Source organism: Conger conger, chromosome 3 (genome assembly GCF_963514075.1).
Source record: "Conger conger chromosome 3, fConCon1.1, whole genome shotgun sequence".
Lineage (NCBI taxonomy): Eukaryota > Metazoa > Chordata > Actinopteri > Anguilliformes > Congridae > Conger > Conger conger.
The window spans coordinates 63,374,218-63,401,646 of NC_083762.1; the positions used below are offsets into that span (position 1 = coordinate 63,374,218).

Here is a 27,429-nt window from a genome sequence, read left to right on the forward strand (position 1 = left end):
GCCTTGGCATTTCTCTCGCTGCCGTGTTCTGATTGGCCGTCTCGAGGCTTCCTTCTCGCGGCAGCAAACAAAGTCTCCCTTGTGTAAAGAATGACAAGAAATGAAGAAATGGGAAATGAAAAACCGTTGCTGGGAGTCAAAAGGGGTGGGCGCTCCCACCAAACAGGATATTGAAATGTCATCCAAAAAAAGTCCAAACCACATTATGTCCTCTGTGACATTGATTTGCCCTAAAATCTTCTCCCTTCAACCTGATCCTCCAATTTGACACATGGTGGTTTCTATCCGGGCTAAATTCTGTCCGCAGACTGGCCACATAGGCACAAGACAGGTATGGACACTTAATCATGAATCAATGGATTTTATTACTGTTAATGTGTTATTAATGTGTGGCCTTAATTTGTCATACATACAAACATACACACATACATACATACAGCACATATACACATATGGGTAGAATAACACAGAGATGTACCAATAGATGGGCAGACAGACAGACAGACTTTATGCTCAGTTCAGGATGGATTAAGTATGACCTGGGACGACTGCAGGAAGATAAGCCCAGCGGTTAGGATTCCTCAGTGTCCAGCGCTTGCAGCTCGGTCATCAGTATTCACATCAGCTGAGTGCCTAGAAGGGGTGGGATTTTGGGGTTGGGGAAGAGGGTGGGGGTGGGAGCCCAGGCAAAAGAAGACACTGAATAGGGATGTGGAGGTGGAGAGACAGGGAGGATGGGGCAGAGGAGGATGGGGGAGGGGTGTCTGCGATTGGAATTGGCCCTCTGTTTATGAGAGGGGGTGGTTGGAGGAGGGGTAAGGATTAAAGCAGAGGGTAAATGAATTAATAATTAGGTAAAGCTTTATTGGAACATTATTTGATTTTTGAATTTATTGCTGTAGAATTTCTCATAGCGGAGCACTCATGTCTGCCCAAATAATATGTGGCATGCATAGACTCATTTATTTTCGCGTTTCAAATGTGATATTTTAGGAAAAATGCACAATTTTGTCAAAATATTTAGGAATAATATATAAGCAGGCAATGGTTGCAGCTTGAGCCAAAATGGACTCTGCGTTTGCAAACAAAGGCAAAAATGAATGTTAAAAAAGGCAGGTTTAAATGCCGGTGGGGAGACAGAGATTGGCTCTATTGTGTGGATGTTTTTAAAAAGGACTGGTGCTCAGCTTGGCTTTCTGCACCTCCAGGGGGGCGGGGCCCAGCCAGTGAGAGAGGGCAGAAGATCACTGCCTCTGACAGATGGTCTGGGTGACAAGGTATGGAGAAAATCTGACAAAGGGTAGATTCAATGCTGATGCTGTGTGTGTGTGTGTATGTGAGTCTACGTTTACACCTCCAATATCTGCTCCGATATGTGCTTTGTTTCGATAAGTGCCTCAACCACATGTTATTATTCTTTTTCTTCTTCTTCTTTCTTATTATTATTAATGCTCCTTACAAATTTGATATTTTTTTATCAAAGCAATCAAATGAATGGAAATCAAATTAATTATTCTATCAGAACATCCAAAGAGATTGATACTGATTTTGTATCATATCTTGTCACAGGAAGTAAACCTTCCTCATAAGCATTAAAGGTAAACGGGAAATGATTGGTATGTAAACAGTTATTTAAGAGCTGGAAGAGGAACCAAATATTTGCTCTTTTGATGTGTACGCCTCATGAACAAACACCAACTGAAAGACTGAGCCATTATCATCAAATAATAAACGGGATGTTTCAACACGCCATTGAAAAGGTCGCTTTCGATGACATTTACCTCTCCTGGGCGTTTAGGTCAGGGCCACGTTGCAATTGACTGCACCATTCACAAAAGCAGTTAAACAAGTCCTTGTGGATACAACATCTAGCACAGCCGCTGATGACTTGCTGCTGTTCCCAGGTCAGTGCCTGTAAACAGATGGAGAGGATAGGGTCTGCCATGATTAAATGCCACACAGGGGCAAAAAGGAGAAACTCTTCTGTTTATTTCCAAAACGCCCCTTTACCTGGCAGTGGATTACAGGGACTTACTTAGAAGGGCAGAGCACAAGTTCTCACAAAGTACACGTAAACGTCATGCTTTGCTGACCGTCACAGTATGTACAATACATGCCTCTAAATTAGACCAATATCTCTGAACACACACACACCATCTCAACCCCCTCATCCCCTTCTAGACAGATGAAGGAGGGGCTAGCAGCCACTTCAGCTGGACGTGTGAATGCATGAATGGAGCAGCCAGGATGAATCAGATAAAAGGGTGACCCCCTCCTTTTCCTCCTCCCTCCCTCCCTTCCCCCCTCCCCCTCTTTCCCCATCCATCTGGGGGTGTCCTAGACGCCGTCGAGCAGACAAAGGCACTGCTGCGCTGACCCATCCCTCATCCGATCCTGCGGACGCAGGGATGCATAGGTCACCCATTGACTCCTGCATGAGCAATGGCTCCTCAGCGGAAGCCTGAGCCCACAGCCTTTAGCTAATGGGCCATCGGAGCTCCATGTTATAGGACCCCTCATCCCACAGGGAGAGCCCTTCAGTTCCTGCCTGCAGACCTATGGATACATCCTGTGTTTCAAATTCACATTCAAAATGCTTTATTGGCATCACAAAATACGGCTTATGTTGCCAAAGCGCAGCAAAGAACATAAAGACCATACACCATTGAACACATGAACATATACCTGGAGATACAGACATATAGGCGTATCAAAGTAGGCTCATTGGTTGTCCCTCTGTTTATGGCAGGCTGTGACATAATTGGCCGCTTGTCTGATATTGCCAAAGGGATACTGACCTATGGACACATACTGCAGAAGAAATATGTTATATAGTCCAACAAGCACACACAATAAAGTAGGACAGTCTATTATGGAGGATCAGCAACTTACAGTAATCGAGGGCAGAGAACTGATGATTTTCCAACGTCCCTTTACCTGAGAGTCAGGTGTGAGAACCAGGGCCGGATTTGTATTTGAGGGCCAGAGTAAGTAATCCCTGCTATGGACCAACAGACATAAAATAAAGACAGCATACAGGTAAAGGACAACATGCACTGCATTTAAACTACAACAAGAAAAGGATAAATAGACCTTTCCATGTTAGTGAAAGGTCTTAGTGATCTGTAAGTGGTGATCTGTAAAAAGCTCCTTCTGTAAGAAAAAATAACAGCAACAGGAATTCAAACTAAGTAACAAATACACTATTTCATGCTTGTTTTGGAAGCTAAACCCATCTGCTTTTTTAGATAATCTATTTTTTTGAAGCCCAGATGACATTTTGTCCACAACAGCACAAAATGTTATTAAAATGGGAAAGATGTCTGACACAACACTGTCTGGGGGCAATAATAGAAGTAAGCTGTTACACAACCACACTGGGATACAAAAAATAGCAAAACATAATTAAAAACAGATAAGAGGCACAAAAAACATGTGGCCTGTGACGTATCCATGAACAGGATCAGATTGTACAAAGCCTGTACTTTCGAAAACATGACTAACTGCATGTTGTTATTCTGTTTGGTTGCTTGGCTGTTAATTTTTTTCATTTTTTGGGGGTTGTTTTTCTTTTTTTCTCTACCCTTTCTCTTCCTAAATGATCTGGTATGGCCCATCTGCAGTGAACACATTCCTGTTCGCATTCCTGCACTTGGAAACACAGTGTCCCTACCTTCACAGGAGATCAACGTCATCTGTTTTCAAACCTTCACAGCCAGAGCTCCTGGCAGCCTGTGTTCTGACTCTGAGGACCTGTTTTTGTTCTCCGGTAGCTTAATAATACGAAAACTATTACAGAGTCAACCTAACGTAATCCAAACCACAAGTTTCACACAGCCTTACTGTGTCCCGTTGCGCGAAACAGACTGGGTTGCATTCCATAGTCATGTAAACAATTATATTTCACATTTCAGAATGACTACAGCCTTGTAAAAATAGACAGACAGGGAAAAAATAGATGCTCTAGCACTGAAAAGATTCCTCGATTACTGCCAGAAGTCTATTTATAGAAAGAAAGCGAATTGAAATGAAAGGAAATCAGGCCTACAGGAGATCTCTTGCTTCACTCTTCAACCCGGGAAAAATGTTTTTGTGGCTATGAAGTTCTGCAAGCGGAAGGGCACCCAGGTTGGCAGTAAGATGAGATAGAGGATGAGGATGGTGGAAAGCAGAGGTAAGAAAGCAGGGTTAAAACGGATTATCATACATCTATGCATGTACACGTAGAAGCTAAAAGCAGAACTATACATCTCAAATTGTTTCAATTACTTGTCAACCTTAATACTGATGTATTAACCCTGGATGAAGCCAGGAAGGGGGCCGCATGAAAAGACCTCTGGCATAGAATGAGACAGAGACAGAGAATGCTGTTTGTAAGACAGAAGGGAGCGGTGGACAGAGTGAAAGAGGTGCGGGACAGGAACAGCTGACGCAACAGGAAGAGATGGGTTAGCACGTCAGTTATGGAGCAGTTGCTGGCTTGGATTGGTAGCCGTGGATCTATTTTTGTGCTTCCTTCACCAACAGCCACCCCACCCCCAATCGACCTTCAATTGCTCAATTTTCCAAACTCATAGAAGAGGGGGGACTAGAAGGATAATGTTGCACAGAAAATCAGAGACTGTAGACATGCTCAATTAAAATGAAGTGGAGCTGTAGACTGTCTGGCACACCATGTTCCTGCTCTCGCCCCGGCTTCCCGCCTTTTCACAGCTAATCACTGTATCACCGTAAATCTGAGACCTTCCATCAATTACACTGCAGGATTCCAGAGTTCCTGGCATGGCTCATATTTTTCATTTCATGCATTTACTACTACATTTACAAAGCCGGATATTTATTGACGGAATTCATGTTAACTGCCTTGCCCAAGGGTATAGCAGAATGAAAGATTTGAAAGACCTGACCTCAGTTCCAGAACCGTTACTACTTATTTTCTGTTGAAAAGCTGCACACCTGATGGTTGACCATCCCATCTCTACCCAAGGTCCTCCATCAATTCCAGGATAGCCCATGTTAATATGCAGGATGTTTGATATACATCCTGTCAGCTGCAATAGTTTGCTCAGTAATGAGGGGGTGTGGGAGGTGACTACCCTGCTGTAAAATCCAGATATGACCTGCTTGAAATTTCCAGCTACCAGCTGTTTCAAAGCATAGCTTAAACTAGTCAGACCATGTTGAGCATGGAGCTGGTCTGAACTAGTGAACCAGCAACCAGCTGTTTCAAAACTAAATCTTAAGCTGTTTCTTCAGCAGGGCATGGAGGAAACTTGGGATCACAGATTCTATTTATTCCACAGCTTCAGTTATAGAGCATCATGTTCTCAAGTTTAAAAACCTGGCCCAATAAATGTGACTTAAAAACCTTGCACAATGCGGTTCTGTACCGTAGCTTTGGGATTCTGATTCCAAACTTTTTTTGTCACGCTATCTGCAACTCACACAATGTAAACGCCACATTTTCTTTGCAAAAACGGAGCGGGCCCCAACATGCTTCAAGCTGGTTAACTATTCTAGGACTATTTAAGGTGCTCAACAGTTAACATAACTTTCACTCTTGATTCTGAGGAAGATGTTGCAGACAATCAGTCATTCCCCTTGTCACAGTAACCGGTGTGTTTTGCTGAGCTTCCCGTACTCCAGTGTTCCTTATTTTGGGCTTGTACCCGTGAAGTCCAGGTAATTTGGCCAGGTAATTGGTCCTTATTACCATATTTTCATTGTTTGGTCCAAGAGGTTAGATCATCACTTACTGGCCCATAGCACTGATGGCTAGTGTCAGTTTGCTGTGCTGTTCTGAGATACTGAGATAATGTCGCTGTGTGAGCGATTGCTGGCGGTTGCTGGAGAAAGTGCGGAAGCTGAGTGGCTCTAAATCCATAAACAAGCTGACGAATTGCTTCCTGAGCGACGGCAGGGACAAAGGGAAGTATTTGGCCTGGCGTGGGGATCTCCTCTCTCCCCCCGGCAGCTCCCTGCTTCCGAGTCCAGCGGAGGGCCATGCTCCGAGCTTCCGATTGGCCGACCTCGGCAGCTCATAAACTTCCTGTCCCAGCTTCCCAACCGCCAACTGCCACTGCGTTTCCATTTCGCTTTCCACAGAGCGGAGAAAACTAATCTTATGCAAACAAGCGGCTTCCTGTTCTCGGCGTACACTGCAAAAAGTGACTGTCTTAACAAGCATTGGAGTCTTAAGATCTTATTTTCTTCTCTCAAATACATACATATTAGCTTGTTTTAATTTCATATTTGCTTGTCAAGTTAAATCTTTTTATTCCATTGGCAAATCTGGAGATGAGTCAAACGAAAGAAGTTAACGAAATAAGATATGTCTCAATATAAGACTGAAGTATTATTTTGTAGTGTATGACAGGGGTGCAATGGTCGTGTGATGGTGCCAGTGTGCAGACTAGCCTTGGATTTGTGGGACCCCTGCTGGCTCGGAATTCAAGCCACCTCAGGCCCATGTACTGCACAGACAGACAGACCACATGACCGTCTTAGAAATGCGTGTGTAACACCATAACAACGTTACACACGGATGAACTGGGGGAAAACAGGAGGCTGATTCAACTCTGACTCAACCTAGGCACTAATGAAAATAAAATGTAAATGAGGAGTTTGTTTTTCTTTAGTTGGTTTGTTCATCATGAGGTCTCCCAGGCTGAGAACAAATAGCACTGTGAAGGGCCGTGTTTAGCTTGTCCTTACAAATCAATTAAATGAAAACTGAAGAGAGAGGTGAGACTTATTCATCAAGACAAGGGTCTTTCAATCTGATGGAAAATAACAAAGGCACAAAGTTGACTGGCGGCTTTCCACTATGGGTATGCGACGGTGAAATGCTTCCCCAAGCATCACTTCCTTTTTGGCTCAGAGGAAGGGTTCCCTGTAAACTCATTACGAGAGAGATGAGTGACACCACCCGGCTAATCCAGGAAGGAATAACATGTTGGGAGTTTATCCTGCTGGAAGTGCTGTGGAAGTAATGCGTGTAATAACAGGAAAACCAGCCTTTTCCGGTTCACCGGTCGCAGAAAATGACGGCTTCTGCGAGCTGGGGCTCGCTTGCCGTCAGCAGGATTTTTTAGCGCATGTTAACTGTCACTTGGGTCTGACTTTTGAAAGGACTGAAGAATAAGAGAGAAATTATAGAGCTCAGTATGGATGTTGTCATTATGGAAAAGTTGTTTGCTGACCATTACACGTACACACAGATGTGGGGACATTCCGCTAAACCGTTGCACCCTTAAATGAACCTGAAGCGTGGGACTTTCTGACCGACTCCGTCGAGTCCACTGAGTCCTTGCATGTGGAATCCAGGCAAGCACAGCTGGTCACCATCACAAAACAACCGCAGCTTGACCATATAGTGACAACCACAGCCTCACCAGAGTGACAGCCTATAAATTGTTTTTTTCTTTCTTTTGTTTTGTTTTTACAAGTGGGAACATCTGCCATTGCTCTCCTCAGTACAAGTTCAGAGATGGTCAGTCAAACCGCCCGTTTTCTGACAGCTTGCTCTTAGCTTGGGATGGGCGTCATGTTTGATTAAAGGACAGAATGAAAAATAAAGGGTGTGGAAAAGTACAAATATGACCTCAAAAATGGGACAGTGTTTTGTCCCTTTTATTCAGCATTTCTTCAGAAATTTCTCACAAACTGAAGCTCTCTAATGAGAATTTGTTTACACTAGCCACAATGGGCCTCATTTATCAAATGTGAGTCGAAAGAATTTGATTGTAAAACATTCATAAATGCACAAACACTTCAGGAGATTTGCAGGAATTTGAGGTTTCAGGTATTATTAAAAATTTTTTGATAGGACTAAGTCACACAAGAATGCTGATTTAAAAGTTTTCATATATCTGTTAGTCAGTAGTATCCGAACGGGTTTCAACAATATAAAACAAAGTTGTAACTAAGCATGGCAGTCTTTCAGCATAGAAAATGGTGGTAGTGACTACAGCCAAATTTGATACACTTTTTTGAAAATCACCTGTTCGGGTGGCCCCATAGGCAGGAAGGGGCTTGTTGTTGTGTGACTGTAATGTTTCCCATATATTACTAAAATTGTGGGGCAAAGCACAATCGATTATTTGGCATTTGAACATCTGCTGTGGGATCTTACATTTTTTAAATATCACATTTTCTGTGCTCCAGCTCTTTCCATTATTATCATTTTAGTATTGGTTGCCATGGTGAACAAGCTTTGAGCTGGCCAATCATCAAACAACAGTAAGAGATTGATTATCAAGGCCAAAGGCTCAGGCCAACATACAGTACTGTATTTGCTTGTCCTGCAAGTATACCTCCTAAAGGATTGCGCTACCTTCTGCACTGTAATCTTATATATTCTTATATTCCAATAATTTAATAACAGTTCCTTCAGGGCCTGATAGTAAAAACAGCATCACATTGTGAAAGAAAGAATATAATGATAATGATGTTTATGATTGTGTAAAATGTAATAATGCCATAATACAGTTGTGCAGGGAGGTAAAAGTACAAGTTAATGGCAGGAAGTGATTTGTGCCCATTCCAATTATATTGGATATGAGCATTGGCATATGGCACAGTCATTTACCAGGTACAGTACACCAACCTCTCCCCACACACACACTCACACACACCGGCCTGGGCCTTTCTGTGTGGAGTTCTCACCGTGTCTGTGTGGGTTTCCTCCAGGTATTCCGGTTTCCTCCCACAGTCCAAAGACTTGCAGGTTAGGTTACTTGGAGAGTATAAATTGTAACTAGGTATGAGTGCGGGAGTGAATGGTGTGTGTGCCCTGTGATGGATTGCCAGCATGTCCAGGGTGTGGTCCTGCCTGTCGCCAAATGCATGCTGGGATAGTCGTGAGATAGATGGAAGGATAATAATTTGTCTCTTTCACTAAGTAGAATACAATTACAAAAACTAATTAAATCTAATTGAATCTTCATTTTTTTTGGAGCACAGCCCGTTTATTATGTACTTACATTTATGAATATTCCTCTCGAAGTAATCAATTCCCATCTTTTTTATATAGCAGAGGCTGTAAAATGTATACAGTAGAATACTGTTTTGCAAACGCATTTAGCTGAAATATAATGTAAAACACATTAAATCTCTGCACAAATTATTTAAATATCTGAAATGTATTTCAAAACAGCTGCGTTTGCTTGAAAACTCTTTTATTTGGTTAATGTGGCCATTGCGATCCACCTTCTTCCAGCATTCAAGTGGTATCTTGATTCGCTTGCAAACACAATGTTTCAACTTCTCACTTTTCACGAAAAAATGAAAGCACGGTTATTTAAAAAAAACCTTAACGTGAAAACTTGCTGGTGTGGAAACTTTGCCTCACAACCTGAGGTCACAAGGGAATTGTACGCACCGAACTTGATCCCTGATGATCCTCTTTTCTGGAAACTGTGTGCCCTTATCAGAGGTCGCGTTTGATTTTCCTTACAGCTGGAAAAAAAATTGATAAGATTTCTTTCCACTCAGGGGGTTGGTGGGGGGTGGAAGGGCAAGGTGTGTGCAAAATGCAAAACGGCTTCCATGAAAAATAGATTATTTGCCACATAATCTGAGAACGCTTACAGAGAAGCTGGTTTAGGGACCTTGAGAGGCAACCAGGAAAAAGCTGTGGAACATATATGTATATGTGTGTGCAAGCATGTGTGCATGTGCGTGCATGCATGTGTGTGTACATATTCTTATTTTAGATTTCATTTATTAATCTGTAATACATTTAAATTATATGTAAAGCAGCTGTTGCTGCATTCACAACCCTGCCTAGTTGTGGCCATCAGCTTCAACCTGCTAATGTCTACATGGACCCGTAAATATATACATTCTAAATATTCAACTACATTCAAAACCCTTGCAGTCAGCCATGTCCCAATCGGGCTCTCATTCCCAAAACCCTTTCCTGTATATTAAGCTAAAAACAACAATAACAATAACAACAAACCCTCACCAAGTACATGATAGGATTAGAAATGAGGCCTAAATCACATGGCTAATCAAATGTCATGGTAATGACCCCTGTTGGCTTTTTCCTTTGACCTTGTGTGTCTGGTAACCCTCCCCTTCCCCCTCCCTGATCCTCTCTCTGTCCACAGATCACCAGCCAGGATTACACATACTTTGTACAAGATGTCTGGGAATTGATTTTCAATGTCTCTGATCGGCTTTCTCTCCTGCCCTCTACAATGGAGCGCTATTGTTGTTCAAATGAAATAAATGAGCCTTAGAACTTGGCCAGCAGTCACAAAAGAGCCCCTTCAAATGTATTCACTTCTTGCTTTTTTTGGTCACAGCATCGGAGAGCTGATCAATCTGAGCATGCTGCAAACGGCAAGCTGCCTCGCTCTCCGTTGCCTTTTTTCAATTACAGTTCTGCTGGAAAGGTGGTAGCTCTTTTTCCCCGCGTGCCGCCTGTTTGTGTATGTGTGCGTGTGTGTGTGCCTGAGTCTGTTTTTTTTTTTTTTTTGGGGGGGGGTAGGAGAGAAGGATGCTGGAAAAATGCCCACTCCTTTCGCTAAATAGCAGCTGGAGAACCCCAAGATCAAGGCAACAGATAGAAATGACTGAATAAATAGGATGGGAAGAAAATCCAGGCTTCCTTGTTTATAGGTAGTGAATTTACTTCCCCCTGTTATGGCCAGTACCGCACAATTCCAAGGGCAGGGGCAGAGGTTAGATTTGGTGAATGCTGAACTAACTCAACTGAATTTGAAAAGAAAAAAAATGTTTGTCAGAATAATTTGTTGACAATTGATTGACAGTTGAATCTGTCTGCTTCTTACTAAATCCAAGGTTTAATTTAAAGTCTTGCTTCCTGCCTATAAAACATTTCTAAGCCTTTCACCATCATTCTTGCAGAATGTGATTCAACATCACTTTCCATTCACACTGTGTCTAGCAACTGTTTCTTTTAAATGATAACTGTCAGTCATTTAAAAACTTTTAGCTATTCTACCAGGTCTTTTGAATTCAGCTCCAAGCCATACATAGTGTAGGTACTTCTTCCTCTTTTCAATCTGGTCATTAGACTTAGACTAGGTTGAGAGAGTTTTTGACACAAATGGACTAGGTTAACAAATGGACTAATATAGCTGGGTTTTCACCTGAATACCTAGACGGCATTTCACTTGATTTCCACTGCAATAACGGTCACAGGGTTGTGTCTGTTCTTCTTAGTTTGTATTTTTTCCTAATTCTAGTTCTTTATCTTATTTTCTGACCTACTTATTAAGCACACTGAGATGTTTGCATGCAAACCATTTTATAAGAGTTACAGACAATGAACCATAAATGGGAACACCAAAAGGGAAAGCTCCTGGTGGTTCTGTATTTTTACTGGTGTAGTTTGGACGCACTCATACCCTTAGACTGCAAGGTCAACGTCAATTGCTACTTTATGGTATGGGGTGATTATTTTCACCCCATGTGAAATCATTTATTTTCAGCAGAGAGATGATCTTTCAACATGACAGAGCACAAATGCATTATCTGTAGATCATGGCCTTCTCGGTCACCAGATCCAAACCCAATCAAGCATTAAAGGGATGTTTTAGAATAATGCCAGAGACGGCATTCCATCAGCTAGACATTACTTATAACAGTGGAATTGTGTTACCTCATGCAGAATTCCACATGCTGGCAGACTATGTGTATATAGCCCGCACTGACCACAATGATGGCCCAGAACTGTACTGTGTTATATCAGTCTCATCTGACTGCATGGGAACCTGCATCAGTCTCTTCTCAGAAGGAAAAAAGCATTAAAAAAACTGCCTCCGTGGCTTGAACAAACACGCTCGCTCTGCCCACAGGAACGACATCCACAACCACGCCTGCTCAGTATGCCCTCAAGCTCCAATTTGTGTGTGTGTGTGTGCGTGACCACTTTTACTATGCTCTGTTGATATGGGAATGGGTTTTTCAAAGGGCCAGAACAACCTGACCTGTGGCTCCATGACCTCTGCGGGTCACACACAGGAAGTCACAGGATGTTCTCCAGGAAAATCAGGTAGCAGTGCCTCCAAAATAGATCCCTATCTTATTGAACTTTTGTCGGCTTTGTGCATACAGTAAACGCATCGTATGAACCTGAACCCGTAACTTGTAGCCATTTCTCGTAACTGTCCATCCTTTTTGTATCTGTGAACCACTGTTCTAAACCACACTTGGTCCGGGAAGCTAAGCAGCCTGTTTCCTCTGTTTATAAAGGAGGACAGAGCTGGTCTATATTAAACCAATTAAATCACAAAAAGAAGAGCATGGGACAACGCTCAGAGGTGTTGTCATGGTTACCGCTTGGCATAATGCCCTGGGTGTCATTGTTATCTTTGGATGAGGAAGGCTGCAGGCTCTGGCCCAAAGCCAGAACAGAGTGACACTGACTTCTTCTTTTTTCCCATTTCAATAGTGATGAACTGCAACAGAGAAGAAGTTTACATACTACTACTAGAGTCCTGGCTGGGATTCAAGCACAAACAGGCCAAAACACACATGGCGTGTAGACAGAGAAGCTCGGCAGATCGTTAAATACTGCTGAGTGAGCTTCAGGCCAATGCCTAGTGAGAAAACCAGTCTAATGAGCCGGATTTCTCAATGCTACAGTCAGAAAGTTTGTTGCTACGTGAGGCTGGGGATGTTGTCTGTTTACAGGATCAAAGCACTGAGCCACTCATTAGTGCTGGCTTGTAAAAACGTTGAAAGCAGGGAAAGCACCTGCACTTCCCTTGTCTCACACCATAATGTCTACCATAAACACAGTGGTTTTACCAAAAGTATATTTGTCCAAAGCTGTTTTATGCTTGAAAGCTGACACACACACGCATGCGCACACACACACACACACATTCACACACACACACACACACACACCCCATTCCATTCAGTGCACGCTGACTTTTTCACTAAGTTCTCATGCACTGACCCTGGCTGATGTGAAAATTTCAGCAAAGACTAAATGCTCCTATTTTTTTGGACAAGGGCAGCTGTGCTTTCCATTTTGGGAGGATTCTGTCTCTGTCTGTCGCACACCTGGCTAACAAGCTGACCTCCCGGCCGGCCCCATCACATAGAAATGGGGCTTTCTCACGAAGACAGGGACTAGAAACCAAAATGTTGACATCCAAACAGAACATAAGGTGCGGGAGCAGGCTGGAAATTGGACTCAAATTACAACAAATTGCAGTTCCAGCATGTTCTGTTCCCAGGAGAGAAACATTAAGCTAGGTGTCGCTTGAAACTTGATGCATTGAATAGATAACAAGCTGCACTGCATATCCTCCACACTTCCTATCAGTGCAATTCAGTCAGGCAAAGCAACATCTGCTTTCATTTTCTGACAAGGACTGGAGTAAGCTCTTAATTTTGTCGTAAAATGCAAAGCGTACGTATATCACCTGTTTTTAGCGGGATGCGTGGATCTGTGCTGAATGAATGAGCTGTCCCAGCCAGATAAAAGGCGGATGCATCTGTTTTAGCCCCGCCCCAGGTTTTGCGGCTCTCCAGTTCTCACCAGGTGTTTTTCCGACTCCATTATCTCTGCGAACATTCCGTTCATGGAAAAGTACGCTTGTTGACAGAGCACATATGTCTGACAAGATTGACATTTACTGCGAAGGGAGTTAGTCTCACCTGGCCAGAACAGAATGTTACTATTTATTTTATTATTTATTTATTTTCAATTTACATCAACATTGTGTGGCGGTTATTTGCTCGAGGTGAGTAATAACTTGTGCGTTTCCCAAAAGCACATTTTCCCAGCTACATTCTGCCTAGGTCCAGGTCACACTTCTTTTGTGTGCTAAAGAATCAAAAGACAAGTTTCCATTACATCAAATATTACATCACAAACCTGTTCCATTCCAAATGTAGTGCATTAACCGAACTTACTAAACAATACATGAAAGAGAGAGAGGGAGAGAAAGAGAGAGATTTATTTTTTTCCATCCAGGTGTTACTGGTCCAGTGCATTGCTTTTGTTTTGCCGTGCTTTGTTCTCTATAAAGTGAAGGGTGTGGCCTCTTGGATCCCTCCTAATTTGTTGTCTGGGGCTGTTTAATCTGGGGGTTGAGAACAGTGGCAAAGTCTGCTAATCTCTCAGAGAGACCTATGTGTCTTTTAAATGTCTAAAAACACAAAAAAGTGATGAGCAGGGATTGTGCGTAGGTGGAACCTAAAATACGAGATAAATATCAGGCTTAAAAAAGTAGAACAAATAGTCAGCACCCTTGGCTCTTGACTGATGGCCACTTCCTGGGAAAACATCAGCTTGAAGCCACAAGGACGCATGTGGCTGACTTTCTGAATGAGCTCAGTTTGTATTTCCACACGCTGATAATATATCTCTGAGTGCCGATTAGTACTGTGTAAGGTGTAGACGCCTACAGAAATTTCTAGCGCGTCTGTTCTACGGCCCCCAGATTCAGCAGAGGCAAATCAACTAGGTTTTAATTTGTGCTCCAATTAGACCGTGAGCACTCGGATAAATAAAATCCTCCTTTCTTTTTATAAGCGTCAGCGTCCAAAAAAAAACGCGGGCCTTGTTTCTCCCCTGTCGGCCAGGAAGCTTCAGGAAGCCATGGATCATATTCCACTGAGGGTCGATTCCTAAAGAAAGAAGCACACAGCAATAACAAGCTCAGTACCTTGGATACGGACACATCAGCCCAGGGATTCATCCATCGAACATCACTTCCTGGATACCATGTGCTCAGGGAGGAGACAAAAGACTGAGAAATGGTGAACTCAATCCACCTTAGGATTCTTTTAACCTTGATGTACATCGACTATGTATGATTGAGATGCCCATCTCACTGTATCAATCACTGTACTGTTATCCACATTTATTCTGGTTTAAGTGCTATGTTGACAGTAACAGCAGATGAGATTTACTTTCATAGCTAATTTAACAGCGACTGAGACAATTCATTGCCTGTGCAGTGTCCCTTTTAAATAAACACTTCTAATAATATTAAAGATGAGCTATATCACTATCTGAGCCAGACTACAGACAAATTTAAATGTGTAAGATCCTCATTTTATGGAAGTTTACAATTATGTTTTCAGTGATATTTTCCTACTGTACCTCCTTTTTCTCCCCATTCTGGAATTCCTGTAGTATTTACCGGATGTAATTGCTTCAGCCTGTGCTATCGATTCCGTAGAGCGCAGACCAACATATGCTCCCCTCGAAAGCATACGATATCAGCTGCCACTTCTCATCAGTTTCAGAAGCTATCACCCCAGTTGCCCTCCCGTCGCTGGGTGACCCTAGAGCCAGCTGTTTGTTGCCCCACAGTGCTCCAGGCCGGACAGAGGGGTCCATGCATGCAGCCCCACAATGATACTGACACTACATTACATCAGGAGTCTGCAGCCCCATAACATGACAGGAGAGCGATTTCTATCTTAAAATCAAAGCCAATTTCAGACCCCAGAAACCAGTTACCATGTGCGAAGAGTTAACTGCAGCTAACCAGGACTGTAGACCTCAGTATTTAATCATCGCCTGATGAACAATTAAAAATAATAGAGTGAGGAAGGCAATGACATTCACAGCTAAATTGAATGACTGTTATAAGCCAACTATCCACTTTACAATTAGTTTTTTGGTCCCACTGCACAGAACATTCATCTGATATCCAGCATAGCATAGCACAGCTCAACACAGCACATCTGAGTGCTGAACATTCACTCGATGCTCAACATAGCATAGCATAGCATAGCGGAGCTCATCCAGAGTGGTCCAATTTTAGGGCCGTCTTGGCATAAGATTAAATGCTTCCCTCTGAAATATATCGTATTTTTAGTGTGAGATGCATTGCCCTCCGTGTAAAAAAATCACGATGTAATGCATGAGAAAGAGCCTGAAAGCGTGAGTCTCACAGCAAAAGCATGAGAGTTGCCGACTCTGGCTCATCTCATCTCATCACGGAACATTCACTCGATGCTAAACGTAGCATAGCACGGCTGAACTCGGTTAATCTCCACACAGAACATTCACTCGAAGCTCACTCAACACGGCTCAACTCAGTACAGAACATTCACTCGATGAACAAAATAACACAGAATATTCATTCAATGCTAAACGTAGCATAGCACAGCTCAACTCATTTCAGCACAGAACATTCACGCGATGCTAAACATACTGTTAGCACAGCGCAATGCATTCAATCGATTCTTAGCTCGGCACAGCACATCCACTCAATGCTTGCATTCATTGGTGCTTGTCTGCAAGATAAAGAATTCCAGATTCACTCAGACCCAAGGTCAGTCAACAATATACAGTGCAGCCCGGTAAGTATTTGAAAAGCGACACAATTTTGTTCTTTCAACCCTGTACTCCGGCAGATGTGATGCTATTTACATCCATATCTGCTGATCAGTGTATGAATTACAACCCTTTTTATACAATGTTCCCAAATATTCAGGGACCAAAAGTAAATTTGGCTCAATTAAAAGAATCTTATTATGGATGTGAATACCCTCATATCCATTGTTTCAATTAAAATCTGTGCTGGAAAACAGCCAAAACAACAGACATTGTGTCACCGGTACTGCAGAAGTCAGGAACACTGTGAAAGGTGTGTGGGTGGGAGATAAAGTGTGTGTGTGTGTGTTTGTGTGTGTGTGTGTGTGTGTGTGTGTGTGGAGGGGGGCATTTGCAATAGTCTGGCATGTTTGGAAATCTTTTAACTCAGAAAGGTTGGGCAAGATGTTTCCACAGCTTATGCAAATGCTATACCTGCGTAAGCAGTGCACAATGGAGGACAAACACCAGGGACAGAGGTGTCAATGAGGTCTAAAATAAGAACAACCTCTGCAAAGTCTGAATGCTTGAGCAAGGCCACTTCATTGTCAAGATGTCTGCTGTTCCGTAACGCTGTCATTCCTGGGATTTAATTCTCTGATTAGATTAGCCCTCACATTTCCTTTGTTTTTCTCCCGATTTGGAAAGGCCAAACGCGTTTTAAGTACGGCAGTGTCTGCTGTTCTGCCAGTTGACAACAGCACAGGCGACTGCCCAATCAGATGCCTGTGACCACCGGCTGCTTCCGACTGTCACCTGCAGTCCAAGACCTTAGCTGCATAGCTGTCATACCAGAGGTCTGTATTTCACATGCACCTGATGCCGGCAGACAGTAGACACTCAATCAGATCTCAATTGTATAAGACAAGGGAAACCCAGAGTTTGCATTGCGTATCCCGAGTGACTCACACAGATGCATATAATCCATTTTACACTGGAGATTTTACTCAAGCTATTCAGAACAAGCACTTTAGACCCCAGTTCATGCAAAATGTTTTCACGATTTTGCTGCCGTGTTGTGGCAATGTTATAACATTGACAGAGCATCCCAGTAACATTGTGAGAGCATTTTATGTTACTTGGGGAGGTAGAATTCACAGAACACACATTAGAATAGATAATCAGTTAACTGACACTCGCCTTGCCAGAGTGACAAAATGCCCAGTGAAGCTTTTCCTGTGGCACAGGAAAGTCATTCATTCATTCATTCATTCATTATCCTAACCCGCTTATCCTGAACAGGGTCGCAGGGGGGCTGGAGCCTATCCCAGCATACATTGGGCGAAAAGCAGGAATACACCGTGGACAGGTCGCCAGTCCATCGCAGGGCACACACACCATTCACTCATTCACTCATACACTCATACCTACGGGCAATTTAGACTCTCCAATCAGCCTAACCTGCATGTCTTTGGACTGTGGAAGGAAACCGGAGTACCCAGAGGAAACCCACGCAGACACGGGGAGAACATGCAAACTCCACACAGAGAGGCCCCGGCCGACCGGGATTCAAACCCAGGACCTCCTTGCTGTGAGGCGGCAGTGCTACCCAGTGCACCATCCGTGCCACCCACAGGAAAGTCAGTATTGGCATAATCAGGATTTCAGACTTCAGGGTGTACTACCACTTTCTGTTGTCTTAATGCTGTTCCAAACCGTTTTTCCGGGAAGCTAAGTTTTTTGGCATTGATTGTTTTTTTTCTTATTTTTTAGCCTCATAATAGCTTCGTTGACTTTCATTGGTAACAATTCTGGTTCTCATGTTGACAAACACCAATAACAGACTCCAAAGGCAATCAAAAACCGAGCATCAAGATTAGACGCTGAAAGCTCTCTTATATGTTTAAAGACAGGGAATTAAGGGATATACAGTAGCATATGGAGGAAAAGATAAGATTCACTCTGTCATATTTAGCAGCAAATCTGATATATTTTCTGTCCCATTGAAGACAATGGATTCATATTTCCAAAAAATGTTACCATTGTATTTTGTTTTTGACTTTCCATTGCTTAAACAGAGGGCAACTGTTATTTTGAAAGAGGACCATTGAAGGAAAGTGCAGCTTAGCAACGAGCGCTTCTCAGCAGTTATTGTCACATGCTTATTTACAAGGAATAGCATTTGTTGCATGCAGATAGGACTATGCTTCTTCCTGTGTGGTGTAGTGGGCATAAATTCACATCGGAAAGTTGTGACACTTGAGCACTGAGCACTTAAGAGGAATTTCCTTGCGTGGAAAACCCTGGGGATACGAGCTGAACAACTCGGGCTGTACACCGAGGGCTTTCAACTCTTCTCATAAGATCCCATTCTGAATTTAGTCCACTGTCTCACCATCTTCCAGGCGGCTAGGACTCAGAGCAAACAAGAAGAAAACAAAAGTGCAATAAAATATCAGCAATGGAAACAATTAACCATACCCCTGTGAAATGGTGCCAGAAATGTGTGATGTGATAAAGCAGGTGTCTCCTTTTATTTATTTTTTTTACTAAAAAACAGTAGAAAACAGAGGCGACCTCGTTCACCTTCGAATACTGCTCTGACACTACTTAAAAACTACAAAGAACCTTATTGCCCTTGAAGAACAGAGGTCTGGCCTGACTGCTGTCAGAAAGCTGGCAGGGATATCAGTTTGTAGATAAAACAAACTTCTTTTGAGATGGTGTTTGCCTGACGTTGCTGCAATTACATGACAACTTCCTTGCTAGGCATGCAGGCTTTCCAAGAAAAACGCAAAGCGTTGAACGTGTTTACAACCTTGTAAAAATGCATGGGGATTATTGTGTTATCAGTGGTGCTGATAGGCTTGCCAGCAATTGTTTGCTCTCTTGTGTGAGAATATAATACCGAGCCCACAGCCAGTTAGGTTCGTCACAAAGCTCAGAGCAGCCGTGGAAATGAAGTCCCAGCATACGAGGTTATTGTGACCTGCCTGCTTGGGTAGAGGGGTACACAAGCAGGCAGGTCACAATAACCTTGTATGCTGGGACTTCATTTCCACGGCTGCTCTGAGTCGCTCCTAGCCGCCTGGACAATAACTGCTGAGATGACAAAGTGGATTGCGATCCTCACAATCCATGCAAACTACATGTATAGCTTGGAAGTAATGGTACTGCATGAGGGAGGGGAGGGGAGTTGTGGAGAAAACTGGAAAGAAATTTTGTGAAATTTCTGTTCCATCTTTCTTTGACTGGAGGACACTTCTGGGCACACAGAATTGGATGCGGTTGTAGCTTGTTAGCAAAATTAGAAAGCAAGCATTGGAGGAGCTGAAAAGTAAAAAGAAAGGAAAGTGATATTAATTTCGGCAATTGTCCCCACTCCCCAACCAGCAGTTGACATTCAGACGCCCTGGCACGTGTTGTGTCCCCCCAATATCCCTGGAGTTGTGAGGGATGCCGCTCGTGTTCCGGGGGGAGGCCTGTGAGGGTTATTTATCCATGCCTGCGGGCACTCAGTTTCCCTGTGAGCCCCTGGCACCAGCCTCTCCCAGGGGCTCCCCATTCGAGCTCACGCAACTGTGTGCAAATCCTTTCATCTGCCGAGCATGAACCGTGCACAAAAACACTGTCAGCAAGTACAGCAACAACCCAGGCCCACAGCCACAACAACAACAACAATCAAAGAGTACAAAGTGTACCTGAACAAAATCAGCCGGAACAACAATACAAATATGATGGTTGCTAATACTTGCTGTGAACAGGTTGAATAGACAAACGCAACGGCAAATAGAAACCGAGTAAAATAAATCCAACAACCAATCAGCAACATCCAAAAGCACATCAATTATTCCAACCACATCAAAACAAAACAAGAAATAAACTAATACAACAGGAAACATATGAATTAAATAACAAATGAAGTAACAACGTCTGCCAAAAGTACAAGAAGCACACTAATTAACAACCAGAGAAATAAATACAAAACAACAAACAAATATTAAACAACTTGCAACAAGTAAGAACCATTTACGTAAGTAACAACAACTGCAGCAACAAAAAGGTAGAATTCTATTTAGAATTCAGTTTCCTCAAAACTATCTGTTCTAGGGGAGAACTGTGGCTGGTTCATACATACATTTGGAAGATCACTTGCATGTAGTATTTCTATAAAGCAAATTACATTTCTTTCAACAAACCAACAAATACCAATGTCTTCTGTCCAAGGCTGATGGCAGTGAACAGAGTACTGACTATTCCACCAAATGTATGTGAAAATGTGAAATCACACAGCCCTATAGTATGTTATAAACAGGCTGGAATGCAGTTGTGCCCAAACATAATTTCATGAATGGAGTTCTTTGCAAACATGCGTTCATTTTTTTCTCAGACAGGCGTGAATGGCAGGAGACTATTCTCCATGGAAACGGCAGTGTTGGGAAGATAACAATGGGGATGTTTGTTGGTGAGCAATGCTGTCCCTCTCAAACAAATCCCCCAGCACAGACAAGTGGGCAAGTCCTGACCCATGCTACTACAGTATGTTCCTGGAACAGGAGTATTAGGTTCTGCATTACGTGTGCCTTGTGCTCATAAAATATCAGTGTGGTCCTGCAGTACAGCATGATTTATGACTTTATTATTCATGTCTAGTGTGTGTGTTTGTAACAGTGTGTGGCTTATGTGTGTGTGTGTGTGTGTGTGTGTGTGTGTGTGTGTGTGAGTGAGTGTGTGTATGTGTGTGTCTGTGTTTTATGTGCCTTTGTGCTTGTATTTTATGTATGTGTGTGTATGCGTGTGTCTGTGTTTTACTGTATGTGCGAACACGCGTATTTTATGTACTGTGTGTCTGCTGCAGGTGTGTGCCTGTGTGTGTGTGTGTGTGTGTGTTCAGAAGCTCCTCTGGTTGTCCTTACAGTTACAGTCTGCACAAAGAGACTGAGAGTGGCAGAGTGCAGCAGAAAACAGAAGCAGCCTCTAGATTTCTTATTTCTATTTTTTATGTTCTAATGGTAAAATATAAAACTTTCTGTTAAAAAGAAAGGATAAACAGAAATATAATCTGTCATGAGCTTCAAGAACAAGGAAACGGGCATACACGGTTTCAATTTCATATTTCCGAAGCTGGTAGCAATATTTCAGGATAATAAAAAAACGCGGAGGCGGATTTCTACTTATTTATTTATTTAATTTTTTCCCCTCCGCTGCAGTTTGCAGTTTTTTTTTCAGTGATAAATTCCGTGTCCTCAAATGCACCGGGCTAGTCTGAGCCCCTAGCCCCAAACATCCACTGGAGCTGCACGTCCCTTGCAGACCCATCACTGGCGATAAATGGAGACTAATAGGACAGCCCAGACGGTATTGAGCAGACAGAGAGTCACCTGCCGGTGTGAAAACGGGACGGCGTGTGGCACAGACCGGATGCCTCCTGCATGCTAATGGCGATGGAGGGGAGGGTGTAAACAACTGCAGACTGCGGGGAAGGAGGGGAACACGAACAGGGGGAAGGGGGGACTTGGGGGGGAGGGGAGGGGTGTGTGTGTGTGTGTAAGGGGGAGGGATTCACCCTGTCTGGCTGGAATGGTACTGTCCCAGACACTACGGTTCCCCAGCCCCCTTTCCGACAGCCACGGTGCGGGGACCTCCGGTGTCTGCATGTCGACCGCGAAAACCGCTGGAACAACCACGACAGAGGGGATCGATGTTTGACAAGGAGCGCTCCTGTATGTGGCTGTGTGTGAATGAGTGTGTGTGAATGTGTCTGTGTATGTTGGTGCGGTGGATGTGCGCATTCCACTTATGCATGTGTATGTGTTCTTGCTGTGTACAAGTGCTTGTGTTTGCTAAAAACGCAGTGGGGACAAACACAGTTATGTCAGTTGGTTTATCTGTGTGTGTACATGTGTGTATGTGTGTTGGGGTTGCTGAAAGCTGAAGGGGGGGTGAGTTGAATGCACCAAAATGAATAACAGTCACTTCAATACCCCCCTCCTCCTCAGCTTTTTAAATTTATTTATTTTTATTTTCGATGCAATATAACCGCATCCGGGCCAGTGACGGTCCGCCTAGAGGGGAGATAAAGATACAGCAGCCCCCTGGATGAGAGCTCCTATCTCACATGGGGGCCCCGTGTCCCCTCCATATTCTGATCTCGTTCGTTTACCATCTTCACACTATGAGAGGATGCGCAGGGTAGTGGAGCTGCCAGTGGAAATGGAGTTTAGAAAAAAACAATTGAGATATGTGTGTACAAACTGACTGCAGAGAAAAAAAATACAGAACAATTACTTCCCAATGTTTCACAGCAGGGGAATCGATTCAAAAGAATGCCCTCCAAATTCAGTGTGCACAAATCCAATTTTTTCTCAATAAACCTCCTACAGTACAACATGTTAACAAAACAATCAGTAGAAGAGAACAGTTTGTATTAACTGCAGTACAGACAGTGAGAAGACTGGATTAACCATCAAAAAACTTTCCCACAATGTTCCAGACAAATGTATTGACTATTTTGGTGAAATAATGTATTTGACTGAGGATGAGACAAAATGTGTGCAGATTTTTATACAGACAAGAGAATACAGCCAGAATTCCAGAAGGTCCTGTTATGAGGGTCTATGAGAAGATCCCATATGATATACACTCAGTGAACACTTTATTGGGTATTTATTAGACTTATGTTTTTTACTTATTAAATCTTCTGCTGCTGCAGCCTATCTACTTAGAGGTTTGACGTGTTGTGTGTTCAGAGATCCACCTTTGTAATGCATGGTTATTTGCGTTACTGCCACTTTGACTGCATGCTTTTATACATTTGGTTGCTGCTACATGATTGGCTGATTAAATATTTGCATTAAAAAGCTGGTTTACAGGTCTACCTAATAAAATGATCACTGAGTATATATATGAATTTGAATTGAATTTTTAATACTATGACATCTGAAGCAGAACAAAATCACTGCTGAATGAGGTGTGCTTTGTTAGGTTTGAAGTTTGGAGTGAAAACCTACTAGATGGTATATCTCCAGGAACAGGGTTGGCTACCTCCGATGTAGACATTCTGATATGTGAATAAGAACTAGAATGCTACGATCTGCCCGTCATTCTCCAACCTCCCGCTGCAGAATCAGTTATCCGTGTCCTTAAACACACAACTGCGTTTATCACAAAGACTTCATTATAGCTGTTTAAAGCAATGCCGTCCCCACCCCAACCCCCCTTAAAGAACTCCAGCTATTCCAACTTCCCACAGTCTGCTGTTCATTACATCGGGCAGGCAGATCGTTTGCTTTTCCGCGGACGCCATTATAAGGCCATTAAAGTGGATGAAAATGGCTGCCATTAACTTGGCGTTTGATTGGCGGTTTTGATACTATCGCCAGAAACCCGTCCCCTGAATGGGGTGGGGAGCTGGGAAAAGAAGGGGCAGGGAAACGGCCCATATCAATGTGGGGGATCGATCGAGGGCTTATCAACTGGAAGAAGCGGCTTAAACTCGTGGAAGTGGAAAACGCGCTCCGCTAACTTTGACAAACAATGTAATCTGCGGAGAGATCCGCTATCTCTCTCCCGAATGAAGCCCTTTACACGGCCTCTTCGCTTCGCGGCGGGATGGCGGAGGGCTTTGCGCTCTTTCGAGTCGCGTTCCCGTGAACGCTCAAACTCCGGCGAGGGTCGGAGATGCAGTCAGGCGGCAGATGGAAAGTGCACTCGCCGAGCGCAGAGTGTTGGGCCGGCTAATGAGAGCTGTGGCATGAAACTGCCGGTATGAAAGACAATGCTGCTTCAGGAGACAAAGGGAGCTGTTTGTATAATGAACACACACACACACATATTCAAATTCATGCATACCTACATACACACACAAACACACACACACACACACACATTTGCTCACACACACAAATTCATGCATCCATACATACGCACAAACACACACACACACACATTTGCTCACACACACACAAATTCATGCATCCATACATACACACACAGACACACACACACGTGGGTATAGACACACAACCCTCTCCCGCAGGCACCCACTTAGACACATAGACATTTATTGGTGCACACATAATAATAATTCATAATAATATGTACATATATACATACAAATGCATACACATGTGTACACAAACATGTACTCACACATACACAAACACAAGCACACACTCACACAATCACACACACAGGTTGGATACCTTCAAAAGGTTTTTACTTGCTTTGCATACACCTTTTTCGAAAGTGATTTGCATAGCTTATATTTTACACGTGGGTCTTAGCTTATCTGTACTGTACTTTCAACAGTAGTTCACCCTGTATTTGGAACTACAGACGTGGATGTCTTTGGCATAGCACTAACATATCAAATAGCTGAATAAATAAATATAAACAAAAAACGAAATGAGAGAATGCAGTGCGTGCATGTGGATGTGTGTGTCTGTGTGTGTGTGTGTGTGCGTGTGCATGGGCCCATATGTGTACGTGTATATTGGATCCTCTTGGTTGTCTCCCTTTGTGTTTGCATTTCTATGTGTGTGTTTGATTGTGTGTGCACTTACCCACACATATAGTTTTTTTCAGCAGCAGCAAAGTCAATACATAACCAAAGGAATCTGATTTTTCCTGATTTCTGTAAAAGCACCACATCCGTGCTATTTCCCAGAGGGTGATTATAGCACATGATGAGATTTTAACACTGTCATTTCCCCTCATTAATGATTCATTTCAGTATGGCAGAGCAGATTGCATGGTCAGAGGCACTCCTCTCACAGGAAGGAGAGCACTGCACTTAAAAGCTCTATGGTATAGTTATGGGTTGAGCTGAAACCAGGTAGATACCAACCAACAGAAGAGGAAAATAATATTTCACCAGAAAGAGCTCAGAGACAGTAGGGTGAGTGTGTGTGAGTGTGTGTGTGTGTTTGTGTATGTGTGTGTGTATATGCGTGCATGTGCGTGTCTGTATGTGCCCATCACCCGTGCATGCGTGTGTGTTTCTGTGAGTCTCCGTGTGTGTATGAGAGCTCGTGTGTGCGTTCCCGCTGGGAATGCTCCTGCCCTATCGCAACCTGTCAAACTCCATATCAGGCCCCAGCCCTGGTTCCTCCCTCCCTGCCCTGGTCAGAGAAGGGGTCGGCTCAGTCAATCAGGGCCAGTTTAGCATCAGCTCTCCGCTGTCCTCCTCGGAAGATAAGAGCGCTGAGACAGAGGGGACGTCTCCGCGGCACACGTCTGACTCTGACGGACAGCCGCGGGCTCAGAGTGGGCGTACCTCTTATCCTCCAGTGACCCCGCAAGCACCACTTTCCAACAAAAGGGAGGGTCAAGACTGCCTGCATGAACCCAGTACAAAAAAATCATTGCATTAGATGCTTGTCCCGTACCACTTCTCGAACTGATGCCTTCGCAATCAGTCCGCCCGTATAGGACGGGGAGCCTTATTACCATTTACCAGAGAGGCAGGGTTGGAGTCGTTAGGCTTGATACCCGTCATTGTGTGGGAATGATTGCTGTGGTATGCCGAGAGATTGTAGCAGGTGCATTGCAGCAGTGCAGTCCTCTGGCGTCCTGGCTGCTTAGCTCAGGGGACTCTAAGTGAAAATAAGCACTGGCTAGCCGCACGTGTTTCGGAAGATACATGCTAAATTGCGCCCTTGTGAATCTTTGGGTGTGGTCGTAGCAGCGGCATAGGCCTGTAGTTGTGATGATTATTCCATATTGGTGACTTTGGAAAAAATGGGGATACACAGCTGGTTATGATATCAGTTAAAAAATGATTGGATTGGAAAATCTTTCCAAATAAAAATGTTTGCGGTACAGATACAGATACATTTTTCCCAGACATTCCGGAGCATGTCTGCCGTAATGGGCTCTCAGACCAGCTGAGTAAACAGGATGGATGGGGATGGACTGAGTATTGTCCGCAGTCTTCCTTCCACTCTCATTAAAAATGAAACCCGCCCTGACACTGCGGAGAGCAGCAGGGAGCAGCCACGCGTCTGAAGCGCTGACATCCGGACGACCGCACCGGTGGAATCGCACGGACCGGAGGCCCACATGAAATTGGTCGCTAATGGCAGGTTACACGCCTTCTGCTGATGACAGATTGGGTATAGAAACCTCCCTCGTCCTCAGGGGAATTCCCAAAAAATAGATAGATTTAACTCGCGATTAAACATGTGGGTCATGGTTTCAATTTAACTGCAGCCCAGAGATGGCTGGATCCCTTCAGTCCAAATGACAAGATAAGAGTTGTGTTGCGGGTAGAATTTTTGCTTTCACAAGCAGAAATGATGCCGCCTAGGCTAGGGGGTGTATGCTGCGGCCACTCTTAAGCAAAACAGATGGTCAGAAGAAGGGAACAGTCTGTGCTAGGGGGCCGTCAGAGGTCATATAACCCCAAAATAATGGTCGGCAGCCACAGGAACTGCAAGATTCGGGTATGTGGGGGGGTTTGTGATGGCGTCGCCGTAGCCTCCTTTAGGGAGATTGTTGAAGGAGCCCACGTGCCTCCCTAAGGAGCCGTTTGTTTTGTTTTCACCGTTGGTTTAGAAGGAAACACGATGCGCACCCCTGCAGAGACAGCGATTAATGTCAACGCCATTAAGGGTTAATACCCCAGGCACCCGGAATTACACCAGCGCTATAATGGGTCAGCGGGACCGCAAACCTGGAAACAGAGCCCCATGATGAATGCCCCAGCGACGCCCTGGGTTAAAAGCACCAGTGTTCAATACCGGGGACTAAAGGGAGAAAAACAGTTTGACCTCTTGACTTTTTCCATTCCCTCTTTTCCCGGGCCCAGGGAAGGGCCTCCTCCGGCCGGAGCGCCGCGTTCCGTGGAGGTGCTCCATCATCCCTCGGCCGTAATGCTTTTCCTTTCAGGCCTCCATTTCTCTCCCTCCAAGGCGATTTCTCCTCCCGGCGGTCCAGCGATCCATCAGTGCGAGCGCTCACCGTGTGATAGCACACGGGTGGTGAAAGTGTGTGCGTATGGGGGGGTAGTGTCAGAGAAGGAGCCTGGAGTTGGTGCTCATTTTTCTCGCATGGAGCGGCCTTGGAACCGTCTCCTTGGAGTGGCGTTAAAACCGTCTCCTTGGAGTGGTCTTGGAACCATCTCCTTGGAGTGGCTTTGAAACCGTCTCCTTGGAGTGGCGTTG

At 43.9% G+C, this 27,429-nt stretch overlaps 1 long non-coding RNA gene across 1 annotated transcript; it reads left to right on the forward strand.

Moving 5' to 3' along the window:
• The first annotated feature begins 214 nt into the window (after nucleotides 1-214).
• Nucleotides 215-14,913, forward strand: LOC133123133 (uncharacterized). Its single transcript, XR_009708201.1, has 3 exons — nucleotides 215-331; nucleotides 1,209-1,277; nucleotides 14,578-14,913. It is a non-coding gene; the product is annotated as an uncharacterized LOC133123133 (long non-coding RNA).
• The last annotated feature ends 12,516 nt before the right edge of the window (nucleotides 14,914-27,429 follow it).